Consider the following 14,355-nt stretch of genomic DNA (forward strand, 5'->3'; position numbering starts at 1 on the left):
CCACTTGTATGTCCTTCAAAGAAGAAGCAGAGCTTACAGAGCTCGCCAAGGTATCGTGCAAAGTCCTGCTTGTGATTATGTTTTGTGATGGTCTTTATATGAAAAACATTTATATGTTACTTATATAAAAGTCACATTGAATGTTATTTACCTATTTACCTTGATTTATTTACTTACCTTCCTGCAGCATAATAGTCACACGGGCATGCTGACAAAGTACATGTGTACTAATGTGACTTTAGCTGCAGGTGGAAGTTCCTGTTGCACTTTAAGCAACCGTTGTTATGGTTCTGCCATTGTCCAGAAATGGCTGCATAAGCTTTATGACCATAGTCTCGGGAAGTCAGTGGGACGACTGGGATCTTTTCCTGAATAAGGAGTGGCATTGCACATGTATTTTGTCAGCAGTAAGTGCTCTAGATTTATTTTCAAACTTACTCGCATTTTCCTGTATATTTTCTAGTGAAAGACTGTACCTTGAACTTGAGGCCTGTTGGATGAAGGATGAAGTTTTAGCTGTTTTTTCTGTTTATTTCTGAGCCTTTTTTCTGCCACTCATCCTTATATATACTTGCACATATTGTAATTGAAGCCCTTTGGGTTAAGTAAATGCAGAATACCTCGGAATGATAAAACCAAAAAAAAAAAAGAAAAATAATGCTTCTTCTAACAGAGTTCTGTCTCAAATGTCCATATCATGAAATGGATAAGACTAAAAGCAAAATATTCTATGGATCAACAACTCAACAATGACTCTAACATGGTACTGGAAAGAGGAATCCCCAGGCTGGAAGATACCTGAAATGCGACTGGGAAAGAGCAAGAAGGAGGTTGAACTAACTGGGGCAGTGATGAGGATGGGACAATTCCATTGGGATGCCTATCTGCTGATGTGGCCCACAGGCAAAGAACCACTCTGCACTGCACAAAACCATTCAAGATTGGAACATGGAACGTAAACGGTCTCAACACAGAAAACTTGGACATTGTGAAAAAGGAAATGTATCAAATACAGTAAGTTTCACCATATTGGGCGTCAGCAAAATACATTAGAGTGGCAGTGGTTTCTTAAATTCCGGTAATCACATGATATACTTGTGGTGTTATGGGTCCACAGCTCGCGGAGCAAAAGACATTTTTTTAAATAAATAATCACCAGCTTCATGAGGGGGCATAGTGGCCATAGCAAGCCACGGGGCGATCTGCGTTGTGGGCGTTTCTCACCGAGTGCACAGGTGAGGGACTGCCCACATCCGTGATTGTTCCCGTGGCTAATGTGCTGCAGCTGCTATGGCCCCTCGCTGTTTAATAGAAGCGCGAGTCGGTTGGGAAACGGATCGGAAAAAGAGAGAAAGGAAAAGAGGACGGAGGTTACAGGGAGCGAGGAAGCAAGTCAGTGCGAGAGAGACAGAGACACGTGGAGCATGTGGGCGAGCGAACGAGCGCTCGTGGGCAGCTGCGAGGAAGCTGGGTGTTAGGCCAACACATGTTGACATGCTCTCCTCTTTACATATCAGCCTACAGTTTGTTAAGGAAAAACAAGATGTATTATTTTATTTGTAAGGCTGCTGAATGATTGCCATAAACACATTAAAAATTTCTATGAATAAATTTTAAATGCAACCTCTAAATTAATTACATCGGGTTAAGTTGTCTGCTCTTCACACGATGTTAGCAAAGCAGTGCCAATTGCATCCAAGTATATTTATAGTAGTGACGGCTCACTAGTAGTAGTGACATTTTTTTCTTGGTAATAATCCTCATAATGATCCACACAATCTAGAACTACCCCGAAAGAAAATACAAATGCACGAGATGTCCGCTAAAGATGAACCACTGATGTCTTTCTCCTTATCCACAAAATCAGTTGTTTAATGACCTTACAGACCTGAGTAACAAATTGACTATGATTTTGTCCATTACAGCAGTGGAAGCTACAGGAGTGCAAATACCCAGCCCCAGTTAAGGTAAGGTAAAAAATATTTAGGAACGTTGGCTACTTACTGTTCCTTGTAGTGCTGCAAGCAATGTGTTAAATGTTATGTTTCGTGTTCAGATTACTTTTTAAAGTAAAGCAATACTTATTTTATTGAAGAAAAACTAACATTACTTAAGCCACTCAAAAAGTTACATTAAAATAATAATTATAATTACTGTTTTATTTCCTGTAAGTACTGACTTTTCCCTTAAAGTCGTTGCTTTCTGTGGCTGTCACATGGTGCCTGCACTTCCTCCGGTCATCTGGTGACATCCTGCATGTGATGACGTAAATTTAATTGGCCCAGTTTAGGGTCACAAGGAGCCAGTGATTAATGCAGCTGCACTGGTTGAAAGGCAGGAAGCAAAAGCACCTTACAGGGTTCAGGTCAGGAATACAGTATAAAAATGGGATGGATGTTATTTATTTCACAACACATTAAGGACTAAACATTTTTTCTTAATTGACCACTACAATTAAATTTAAAATATGCTTTTGTGGAGTTTATGTTCTACTGTAAGCAATGCTAGAGCTGACATCCTAAGAAGTAACAAAGGATTAAAATAAAGAGCACTAAAAGTTGCACTATAAATAGAACTGAATCCTATTTGTTATCATCTTGATCAGGAATTGAGTAGTTCAAGAAAACAGATTTATTTTTATTACAAGTAGGAGTTTCATATCTCTTTAAGAAAATAAAAAAATGCAAAGAAAAAGCATGGTTTGTAATGCATTACATTTTATAATAAGTTACTGTATAAAATATTTAGTTACTTTTTTGTAAGTACCCCAACACTGGGCCTTTTTAAACATTTGTTTTGTATCTGGATATCATCCCTTGATCCACCAGTATACATAAACTGGTATGCTTAAGCAACTGGAAGAATTAATGCTAAGTTTAACCCAATTATTAATAGAGGTCTCCGTTCTGGATGGAGTTATTTGCAGACCTCAGAGATGCAGGACACTTTAAATCATGAACATCAGTGCTTGCTAAGATTTTGCTTAAGTGATGCCAAACAGAAGTACCTGGATGAATGTGTGACTGTGTGGAACAGTCACTGGATTTGCACTCATAGAACTGTGTCTTGTCTTGGAGGAGTGCCCAATGAACTGTACTACTTTCCACACAGGTAACTGATTGTTACTTCCTATAGTTTTTGTTTTATTTGTAGCTTAAATGTAAATAAATTCTATTATACAGACCCGTTCCTCAGTATAGATTTGGCTCCAGAGACTGTGGATTTAGGATTGCAGGAATACTTGGAGTACTTTAATGGAGCACAGTCACCTACAGAAGCCAGAGAATTGGGAGTCTGCATCAGAACTGTACATACGTATGTCTTAAAGAAATTGTTCAGGTATAAATGTTCTGTGTACTATGCATCTAAAATGTACACAGTGTCTCCAGCATATGAAGATTAACTTGTGCTGTCCATAAATTTTATATTTTACTGGAAAAGCTCCCACATCTAGCCTAAATTATCATAAAGTGAAGCATGAAATAACATAAATTGGAGTAACAGTAATGCAAAGTATACCATATTTATCACACTATTATATAACTATGGAAAATAAATATGTTTAATTTCAAGTACTCTACATTTGGCTTTTTCCCGTGAAGAATTAATTAAACTATCCAAATGTAACATATTTTAACAAGAACACATCTTCATTTGTAGCTTAAATAAATAGTAATCAAACGTGGTTTCCTCGAAATATCAAATATACACGATTCAGAGTTATATTACAAAATGAAATTATAAAAGTGCATAACAGTGCGTAAATGCATTGCAGGCAGTTGTGAGCTCCCAGGCTGCTGTGATTTAAGGCACACTCCTGTCCATATCTACCGGCTCCATTCACGTATAGTTTCAAAACAGCCAAATCCTGGCAAATTCTGAATTCCAAAATCCGTATGTGATTTAAACACATTGTATGAATCTAGCAGGGGTAATTTCAATGTGTTTGTACATGTGTTTGCCATTGGCAATGGTGAATCATCTAGGAATTCAATTCTAATCAGTGGCTCCAATCCAGACGTGGGGAGTGAAGTTTGCCCTGTTGCAAACATGAAAACATTTTCCATACACACAGCAGCCTGGCCTTCTGTAAAGGAAACAGAATTGTTCAAGCACATCTTGGTATATTGTTAAGTATTATTTTAATTACTGCAATTGCACTGTCCTGGGTATGACGTTAATTTGCATCCAGCTCCGCAAGTAGGTCCTCCAGCTTGCAGGGAAATCTTGCAGGTTGGTGGCAAGATTGGCATTCCAGCCACTGTAAAAAACCTCATACTGTTCAGTATGGTGCTGAGGTGTCACCTGTTGCACAACTGCACCCAGATCTCAATCCAGCTGGTTTGCCATGTGGTGGATGCAGCAACATGCTGTAATCAGCGCAAGCTCCCAACCTGCCAACCTTATTAAAAAAGGGATTTATTATGCAATTTATTTTGCAAACCTTCACAATCAATGGAATAATCTGCCCAATAGCTTAATATTTGTCCATCTCAAAGTCTCCTGTTGCTGCTCCCCGATGGACTAAGGTCAGGCTTGAAAAATCTCTCAAGTTCCAGAGCAGTGACTTTCTTTTCTGAGTGGCACAGGACAGAGGTCAGCAAAGTAGGATGCTGCTACAGTACAGTTAAAAACAGAAGGGCTGAAAGACCATCTTTAAACCTAAAGAGTACAACACACTATCACACTGCTATATAGTGCTAATCACATATTCTATGTATTTTGGACAATATACTGTTTTTAAAACGCGATACGTAAAAGGACAGTTGCAGTAATTTTCAGCATCTAAGGTTTCTGCTGCTAACAGAGTGAAAAATTGTGCTTCACTCTGTTATAGATTTATATAAACAATAGAGTATAGATTTATATTAGAGAAACTTACTGTTGCTTTTAAATTTTCCTATGTTCTTTAAATATGAGTCTGTGGGGCATGCTGTTAAATCCTTTCTGAGGGTCTGGTTTTGGATCACTTATTTTAGATGGTTTGAAGGGTTGAAGAGTATGTCCCCACGTGCTACTGTTGAAGTGAGAGAGGAAACTACACAAAAGGACCGGGATGATTCTCTAAAATCCACTAAAACACATTTTTGACCCTGACTCATCACCAGAAACCCTTTTTGAAATAATGCTTCATGTTGAAAATTACTGGAATTGTCCTTCACTAATAATGCAGTAGTTGTAAGTTGTCTGATAACAACTGAATTACAGATTTGCATCATGTTTGCTTTAAACATGACAGGGTAACTAAAAAGAAATTGTGAGATTAAGATATGATGGTACCTGTACGGTCGATAATATACCATCTGAGGTAGTCTGACACTATTGTTCTCCTTTTTTCAAGAGTAGCCACATGTCTCAGACAAGCAGCTGTCTGTAACATTGTGCTGTGCCTTAAAATACATTCTCGCAGGGCTTCAACTGAAGCAGCACTGTCAATCTAAAAGACAAAAGAGAAAAGGGGATATACATAATATGCAGTTATCTCATAAATTTCTATTCTGTTACATATGTACTTTAACCCTATACTGTATCTTGTACAATCACTGAACAGTAAATGCATTACTCTGTATGTTATCAAGGAAATAAAGATTTTTTGAAAGCATTGTGGAAACTAATAAATGAACGCTGCCCTACCATATCATTATGTTTTTCCTACCTCTCACAAAGTTTTCTCTATTTCTCCTTCAGTTATGTCATTCACTGTTGCTTTGAATAAAGTCTGACCTGCAAGGTATAGTAGATTAGATTAGATTATTTATTTATGAAAGCACATTTAAAACAAAAGAGGTTGTACCAAAGTGCTGTATAAAGAAGCATTAAAATAAACGCAATGCAAACAATCATGCAGAAGCAGATTAATAAAACAACCAATTATAACATCCACCACAATCCCATTATACACAGTGAAAGGCATAAAAAAACAAGGTCTTAAGCTGACTTTTAAAAACCATGATAGAGGATGAAGACCTGATATGAAAAGGCAAGTCATTCCAAAGCCTATGAGCAATAAATGAGAACGTTCTGTCTCCCTTACACTTAAGCTGAGATCTTGGAACTATTAAAAGGCATTAAAAACAAACAAAAAGATTTTAAAATCAGTGCTTCACCTCACTGGTAGCTAGTGGAGAAAGGCTAAAATGGGGGAGATATAATCCCTTTTTCTCGACCCAATTAAGAATTTAGCTGCAGTGTTTTGAACCATCTGAAGGCACAACAGAGCAGATTTTGGCGGCCCCACATATAAGGAATTACAATAATCTAGATGAGATGTAATAAAGGCATGAACAACTGTTTCCAAGTCCTTCTGTGAAGAAAAGGATTTTAGTTTAGAAATTTGCCTCAGTTGATAAAAACTGGACTTTACTACCGTGGAGATTTGTTTTTTAAAACTTAGTGATGACTCGAAGATGAAAGCTAGGTTCCTGACATCATTATGAATCATTGCTATCAAGGAGTTTAACTGAGTGCAATTTTCAACTGCAGATGTGGTAGAACCAAAAATAATGACCTCTGTTTTATTTTCGTTTAACTATAAGATATTTTGTGCCATCCAATATTTAATATCCTCAAAGCATTTCAACAGCTTTTTTTACAGATGAAGTGATGTCAGAACTAACTTTGAGGTACAGCTGCGTATCATCAGCATAACAATGATACGCAACTTCATGTTTGTAAAAGATGGCCCTCAAGGGGAGCAGATAAAGGGAAAATAGAAGGGGAACCAGGATATAACCTTGAGGGATGCCTTGTGTGAGAGGAGCTGGCTGAGAGAAATTTCCATCTATGTTAACAGATGTACATCTATCTTTAAAGTAGGACTCAAACAATTTCAATGCACAGTCTTGAATGCTTGTTTCAACCTCAAGTCATTTTAACAGAACTCCATGGTCCACTGGGTCAAATGCTGCACTGAGATCCAGTAAGACCAAGATTGCAGAAGAGCCCAAGTCCAAAGTTAATAGAAAATCATTTGTCACCTTTAGCAAAGCTGATTCAGTATGATGAAGTTTTTTTAAAACCTGACTGAAATATATCATATACATTGTTATCCTCCGGATATGAAAGTAACTCCAAAGAAACTACTTTCTTCATAATTTTGGATAGAAATGGAAACTTAGAAATAGACCTATAGTTTGAAAGAGCTGTAGGATCAAGTGTTTAAAGTTGTCTGGCATTATACTAGATTTTAGACAGTTTTTAATAATAGTCAAAACAATTGGACTAAAAACTCTGAAAGTATCTTTAAATAGGTATGAGGGTAAGATATCTAGTGGAAAATTGGGAAGTTTCTTATGCAGGATTATATCAGCTAGCTGAGAAGAAGAAATAGGTTGAAATGAAGTAAACTGACTGTGCACTAGCCTTAGAGAGGCTGGTGTCATCCCACAGTCATCAACACCTTGTAGAGTAATGCTGGAACGGGTTTAATTTATAAAATAGTTAAGAAAAAGCTCACAGGTGTCAGGCGTACTCTCATGGAAGCCACTGACAGGTGGGTTTAAGAGGGTGTTTATGGTGCTCAACAGCACCCTAGGTCTCGAGGCAGCATTAGCAATTAGACAAGATAAAAAAATTTGATTTTGCTGCTCTCACAGCCTCTTGATAGGACATCCAGTGAGTTCTGAGAATTTCATAAGAGACCTGCAGTTTGTCATTTTTCCACCTCTGCTCAACCTGCTTGCATTCCTGTCTGAGCGCACAAGTGGTGTCATTTAACCAGGGTTGAACACTGACTTTTACCTTGGCTCGCCTGTACCTGAGTAAAATTAAGAGTTCACAAGACCTAAAAAATCTTTAACCAGGGGTTTTCTCAGACAACAAACATGAAAGTTAAAATCTCCCAGAATCAGCATTCTACCAGCGCGTGACACCATGAAAGATAAGAACTGAGAACTCTTGGACAAAATCCTTATTGTATCCAGGGGGTCTATGAACCAGTGCACATAGGATCAATTTTAAGCCGTTGAGCCTCAAAACTGGAGAAATTAGCTACAGTCAAACGACTACATTTAAAACGGTTCCGAAAAAACGTAGCAAGCTCACCACCTCGACTAGCGATTCTAGGTGAGCTAAAAAAGGTACAATCAGGAGGGGAGAGATCATGGAGAGAAATTGAGTCACCAGCACTTAACCAAGTCTGACATAAATAGAAAGTTTATGCTGTGAGAAAAAAGTACTTTAAAATAAAACATTTGTTGGCTACGGACCGAATGTTCATTCAGGCCATCTTCACGGAGCCATTTGAAGGTGTTTCACTGTCTTTTTGATTGGTCTTTATCATACGTGAGTATTGAAGTGAGTGAAGGTTATTAAATTTACCTCCTCCACCTTTTGCACTTGATCCATAGAGAGAGAATCCAGTAGCAGAATAGATGGTAGGAATTAAAATGACGGTTAGAGAACCAGACGACATATTCCAGCGCAGCCTCCGACGGGAACCGCAATGTATATAGCGGGGCCGTCGTAAAATTACAAGGGCAACACAGTGATTATATTATCCTGCTCCTAGACGAGGCATCCAGTTCAAACTCCTCAGCTCAACAAATGGATAAGTGCGTAAGCTTTGGCCCATAATCTGAAGAACAGAGGATCAGATCCAGAAAAAAATGATATAAAATAAAAACTAGTCACTGTTCATGTGGCTACCTGCTCCCCAACATGCTACCCTGGCACAAAGGTTCAAAAATACGTTAGCCAGCCTGCCCAATGGCAGAATGGACAGACAACTGAACAAAACCCATAAGAAAGTTGCAACTTACTCACGATATGCCGATTCGACTGAAGTGTCATGAGTAAGCAATGGCCAGCAAACCCTAAGATGGCCAGCGAAATCTTAACAAAGGTAACGGAACAAATGCAGGTAGATCTCCAAACAATCGTAGGTCCTCATAAAGTTCAAGAGAAAAAATAAGCTCAGAAGATCCCAATCAGGAACACAAAGAAAGATCCCGCAACAAACACAACAAAAATAAGATCCCACAACAAAAACAAGAATGGGCAGTGGCACACAAAACACGCCAGGAGTTCGCCCAGTAAAAGATCTTCCAAGAGGAAATGTGGGCCTGGACCTGCATGCACAATGGACACTGCAATCATCTTTCCTGTAAAGAATTACTCATCCTCCCTGAGAGCTACGAATGAAAAATCATTCATATTTTCAAATTTTGGGTGATTTACAATTGAACCACAATCCCAATTTGCTTTTAATGTTATTTCTACTTTTCCACATATATTTAACAACAATTTTTGTGAAAATTCAAATATGTTCCATAATACATTGCAGACCTTGTTAAGTTGTTACTAAATATCACTGGAGCAGTTCAAGTAATTAAGCATATCAGGGATAGGATATATAAGTACATGTAAAACATCTTAACACCACTTATACATACCATTTGTATTGTAGACTAAGTAACATCATCCTGCTAGTCCATCAAAAATTAGTTGGTCTTTAAGATGCATTAGTAGAGTCTTGTCTTGGACTTGACTTGATCACATTGTACTGTATTCAGTTAGATTGAGAGTATCCTCAGTATCAGATATTGCTATCAGAAAAGTAAAGTGACACAAGGAAACGTAAATGTCCAAGATAGCACAAAACAAACCTGAGGGCAAAAAAATAATAATAATAATATGAGGTAATATTTACATCAGTGCCTGTCCAGCTCGAATTGTTGATGAATGTCCAGTTGCATCTCTCAAACATGTTAAAATTACTACTTTAGTGCAACAAAGTATTATAGAGTTAAAAAGAAATTTTAAATTGTGGTAAGTCATAAAAATCTAGGTATTTTTCACAATGTTCTTATGCCATTTCCTATTTGATATACCGCACATCCTGCTTTTAATGCTCAGTGGACAAAAAAGGAAGATTCCTGGCTAGATACGATCAAGAAAGATACTGGACTGAACATGAGAAGGGTTTCCTCTGTGAATGAAGAAACACAGCGTATGTATAGAAGATAAGTGAAGATACACAGAATATATACATAAAAAGCTACACATCCCTGATTTATTGACAGGCTGAAAAGAAATTACAAGCTGTTTAGAGACAACATATGGAAAAACAATTTTCACTAAAATATCAAACTCATAGACCTGAGTCTCAGAAATGTGCATTCTCCCTGAAAACTTAATTTAATCATAAAAATATCAAAGAAAACTGTGATGATGTTTTGCACTTACTAGTCAGAAAATGTGATCTTAGTGCTGGTCTGCATTATGATAGTATTTATGAGTGAAAGTCAGTGGCATTTTTTAAGTACTGTTCCCTATTATTTTTTCTTAATCTTAATCTTATTTGTTTCATCATACAAAAATAAATGCAGAAGAATAATTATAAACACTAAGTAATATTAATCAACACTAAGTGATATCATAAATCAAAAAACATAAAACATGTATCATGATCATTTCAATTTTTATAAGGGTGCTCATTGTGCTGCCACAGGTTAGGTGAAGGGTTTACTTTAGCTTTGTTTTATACTGTTATTAGGGTTTTACAGTCAAATAATGCCCTTGCATCTCACCTTTACTCCACTGCACAATGTAATATTTTTGTGAAATTCTTTAATTAAAAAATTAGCAATATTCACCAGCAACTGACATTATCAGTTGCACAATACTCATAACTTTGCCTCTGGTAGGCCTTGCTCAAATTCCCTTTCATCCTTTACAATCCCTTCTGCCTCTGAAATCTTTGATCCCATTGAAAAATCTAAATCTTCCACTTCTCAGTTAGATCCAATTTCCAATCATTTGGTAAAAGCTTGCAAACTTCTATTGTCTTATTAATACCTAATTAACTAATTAAGCATTCATCACTTTTGTCTGGTTTTGTTCCTTCAGCTCTTAAGATGGCTGCTATAATTCCTATTTTATAGAAACCAGGTGCTGACCCTGAAAATCTGAACAATTTTCAACCAATTTCAAATCTGCCATTTTTATCTAAAATAGTTGAAAAAAACAGTTGCAGTACAGGTACAAGTGTATCTTACTGATGATGATCTATTTCAGCAGTGGTTTGGACATGTGCAGAGGAGAGATGCTGAGTATATTGGGAGAAGGATGGATATTGATGTGGTGAGAGAGGATTTGCAGGTGTTGAGTGTAACAAAACAAGATGAAGAGGACAGAAAGATATGGAAAAAGATGATCTGCTGTGGCAACCCCTAACAGGAGTAGCCGAAAGAAGAAGAAGAAGCCCAATTCTGGCCTTCCTTTTCTCATCTTTTCAGAAATTAAAATTTGATTATCTTCTAATTTTCTCAGACTTAATAATGATAAAACTGAGTTCCCCTCATTGGCACTAAATCTACTCTCAGTGAACCTGACAGTTTTTCCCTTGATAATTGATGGGTCTATGGTTTTTTCCTTCCACTCGGGTTAAGAGCTTGGGTGTCATCCTCAACAACTTTCTGTCTTTTAAAGTTCATATTAACAATATTACCTGGTCTGCATATTTTCACCATCACAATATAAATCTTCTCCATTCAGTCCTCGCACATAATAGTACTTCTATTCTCGTACATGCTCTGGTAACATCACAAATTGAATACTGTACTGTATTTCTATATTGGCAGGCCTCCCTCACAAGCTTCTGCATAGGCTTCAGCTGGTCCAGAATTCTGCTGTTGAAGTTATAACTGGAACCATTTCCATAGAACATGTTACCCCGGTTCTTTGAGAACTTCATTGTATTAATTAATTACCATATTAATTTCAAGATTCTGTTATTAACATTCAAAATTCTTCATAGCCTGGTACCTTCATATCTTTTGGATCTGCTACATATTTATACACCTGCTTTTACTCTTAGATCTTCTTCTTTAAATCTCTTGGCTATGCCCTCTGGAACTTCCTTCTTCAAGATATCCGCAGCACTGATTCCCTTCCCTTCTTGAAATCCAGACTTAAAACTTATCTTTTAAAGCTTGCCTACTCCTCTTGATTTTGTCTCTTGAATGTACATTTTAGTATTGTATGATCTTATATACATATTTATTTTAATTGTATACTTATTTTTTATTGTATTGTTTTCTTTTTATTTATTGTTTATCTCTTGTAGTATTTGCCTCAGCACTTTTTTGTCCTGTGGGTCTCTGGAGGCAGCTGATAGGTACCGGCAGGTCAAGCGGAACGCGGCTTTGGTTGTTGCTGAGGCAAAAACTCGGGAGTGGGAGGAGTTTGGAGAGGCCATGGAGAACGACTTTCGGACGGCTTCGAGGAGATTCTGGTCCACCGTCCGGCGTCTCAGGAGGGGGAAGCAGTGCAGTGTCAACACCGTATATGGTGGGGATGGTGCGCTGCTGACCTCGACTTGGGACGTTGTGGGTCGGTGGGGAGTACTTCGAAGACCTCCTCAATCCCACTAACATGCCTTCCAATGAGGAAGCAGAGCCTGGGGACTCTGAGGTGGGCTCTCCCATCTCTGGGACTGAAGTCACCGAGGTGGTCAAAAAATTCCTTGGTGGCAGGGCCCCGGGGGTGGATGAGATACGCCCGGAGTTCCTTAAGGCTCTGGATGTTGTAGGACTGTCTTGGTTGACACGTCTCTGCAGCATCGCATGGTCATCGGGGACAGTGCCTCTGGATTGGCAGACCGGGGTGGTGGTCCCCCTCTTTAAAAAGGGGGACTGGAGGGTGTGTTCCAACTATAGAGGGATCACACTCCTCAGCCTCCCTGGAAAAGTCTATTCAGGGGTTCTGGAGAGGAGGGTCCGTCGGATAGTCGAACCTCGGATTCAGGAGGAACAGTGTGGTTTTCGCCCTGGTCGCGAACAGTGGACCAGCTCTTCACCCTTAGCAGAGTCCTGGAGGGTGCATGGGAGTTTGCCCAACCAGTCTACATGTGTTTTGTGGACTTGGAAAAGGCGTTCGACCGTGTCCCTCGGGAATCCTGCGGGGGGTGCTCCGGGAGTATGGGGTACCGGACCCCCTGATAAGAGCTGTTCGGTCTCTGTACAACCGTGTCAGAGCCTGGTCCGCATTGCCGCAGTAAGTCGAGCCCGCTTCCAGTGAGAGTTGGACTCCGCCAGGGCTGCCCTTTGTCACCGATTCTGTTCATAACTTTTATGGACAGAATTTCTAGGCGCAGCCAGGGTGTTGAAGGGGTCCGGTTTGGTGGACTCAGGATTGGGTCACTGCTTTTTGCAGATGATGTTGTCCTGTTTGCTTCATCAGGCCGTGATCTTCAGCTCTCTGGATCGGTTCGCAGCTGAGTGTGAAGCGGCTGGGATGAGAATCAGCACCTCCAAATCCGAGAGCATGGTCCTCAGCCGGAAAAGGGTGGAGTGCCCTCTCAGGGTTGGGGGAGAGATCCTGCCCCAAGTGGAGGAGTTCAAGTATCTCGGGCCTTGTTCACGAGTGAGGGAAGAATGGAGCGTGAGATCGACAGGCGGATCGGTGCGGCATCCGCAGTGATGCGGCTCTGCATCGGTCTGTCGTGGTGAAAAAGGAGCTGAGCCGTAAGGCAAAGCTCTCAATTTACCAGTCGATCTATGCTCCTACCCTCACCTATGGTCATGAGCTGTGGGTAGTGACCGAAAGAACGAGATCGCGAATACAAGCGGCTGAAATGAGTTTCCTCCGCAGGGTGTCTGGGCTTTCCCTTAAAGATAGGGTGAGAAGCTCAGTCATCCGGGAGGGGCTCAGAGTAGAGCTGCTGCTCCTCCGCATCGAGAGGAGTCAGATGAGGTGGCTCGGGCATCTGATCAGGATGCCTCCTGGACACCTCCCTGGTGAGGTGTTCCAGGCACGTCCAACTGGGAGGAGGCCCCGGGGAAGACCCAGGACACGCTGGAGGGACTATGTCTCCCGGCTAGCCTGGGAACGCCTTGGGATTCTCCTGGAAGAAGTGGCCGGGAGAGGGAAGTCTGGGCCTCTCTGCTTAAGCTGCTGCCCCCGCGACCCGACCTCGGATAAGCGGAAGAGAATGGATGGATGGATGGATCTTGTTGTATTTATTAATTTAATTAATTCTTTGTTTTGGTATATTTCTTTGATTCTTTTAAAGTGTCTTTGAGCACCTTGAAAGGCACCTTTAAATAAAATGACATTATTATTAATAATAATGTGTTATTATTGTAACAGTATTTCTTATTATAGAAAGAAATTCTTTCTCACATTGTTCTAAATAATTAGATATTCATACCATTCAGTGTTTACTTCTATCCATTTTTTCTGTATTAAAATGTGTATTTAGTTTATATTATCTTACTGTGTAGAAGCATAATAAGATCTTTTGATTTGCATGGAATTTTCGATTGCTGACAGTATTCTGTAATTTTAAACTGATTCATTACCAATCTCTGGTCAAAAGTACATCATTAGTATATTTTACTTGTCTCTGTTCTT

This window comes from Polypterus senegalus, chromosome 7 (assembly GCF_016835505.1).
Source record: "Polypterus senegalus isolate Bchr_013 chromosome 7, ASM1683550v1, whole genome shotgun sequence".
Lineage (NCBI taxonomy): Eukaryota > Metazoa > Chordata > Cladistia > Polypteriformes > Polypteridae > Polypterus > Polypterus senegalus.